We start from the raw sequence: 1,190 nt of genomic DNA, 5'->3' as shown, positions 1-1,190 counted from the left end.
AAAATTATAAGGGTGCAATGTCCAGCGTAAACGTAAAAGAAATTTTATATTTTTGATGTAGATTTTTTTTTATTGATTTCTATTTAAGCTTTATTTAAAAAAAGTTTTTTTTCTGGCCCTACATTTATAATCGCTAATAAGCTATAAACTGTGCTTAAACTTCGTGAACTGTGCGTTAGTGTATTATTTAGGAATAACAACTTCTTAAAATATTTTGTAGTTATTTGAAATATTATATATATTTGAATGAAATATTATATATATAATATTTCCAAATATTTATTTCATATGATAGGTACATAACCTATTTCGTTTAATATATGTAAATATTGAAATAAATATGCACCTATCTTATTTTAGGTGCGCCTGCACCAGTTGTAGTGCAGGCGCACCACACACAGGCACACTGTAAACGCGACTGGTTATGGGTTCGATCCTAACTTGAGAAAATTAAATATTTATTTAAACTTAAGTATATTTTCATGTCTTCGCTGTAGTGTAGAGCAAAGCACGGCGTTGAGTTCCTCCACTCAACTTACAATGCCTCCAGAATCTGGCAGAAATAAGCAGAAACGGATTGGCTTATCCTCTGCCTACTCTGGAACGTGCGGGATACAGTGTGGAACTAAAAAAAATGTCCATTTTTTTATTATTTACTTTTACTTTATTTATCAGATGTTTTATTATTGAATATTATATCATTTAAATTCAACAGTATTATTAAATGACAGTATTTGTATTGACGTATGATGTCTCTAACATAGAGATGGCGGAAACCGGGATCAAAGTTTACATTTAAGGGTAAATATTAATCAATGTTCAACCGCATTATAGGTGATGTATTTATCTTAACTTCGTACTGTGATATCACCTTAAATTTAACTTAAACTAAGTTTTAGCTTACGCAGATATAAACCTTATATCTTTAACACTAAAGTTGCAATTATGTATACACGCTTCATATCTTAAGTCATTATTGTTTTTTCGAATTGACAAAATAAAAAATAGGTCTAAGCGAGTGTAATCAATTCATCTCGCTTATTATAAACAGTATTTTGTGGTATAGAAAGAGATAAGAACAGCGCCGAACATTCCGAATGCCAAACCGCATTCGGTGGGTTCACGCGCGCGATTGGCGAAATGAGGTGGAGGCGTGGCAACGTCGCAGCATCGCTTCGCCCCCTCAGATG

Source organism: Heliconius melpomene, chromosome 21, assembly GCF_056956725.1.
Source record: "Heliconius melpomene rosina isolate 202511_hmr_F chromosome 21, ASM5695672v1, whole genome shotgun sequence".
Lineage (NCBI taxonomy): Eukaryota > Metazoa > Arthropoda > Insecta > Lepidoptera > Nymphalidae > Heliconius > Heliconius melpomene.
The sequence above is the reverse complement of the archived record's forward strand: the minus strand, read 5'-3'. Positions refer to the sequence as shown.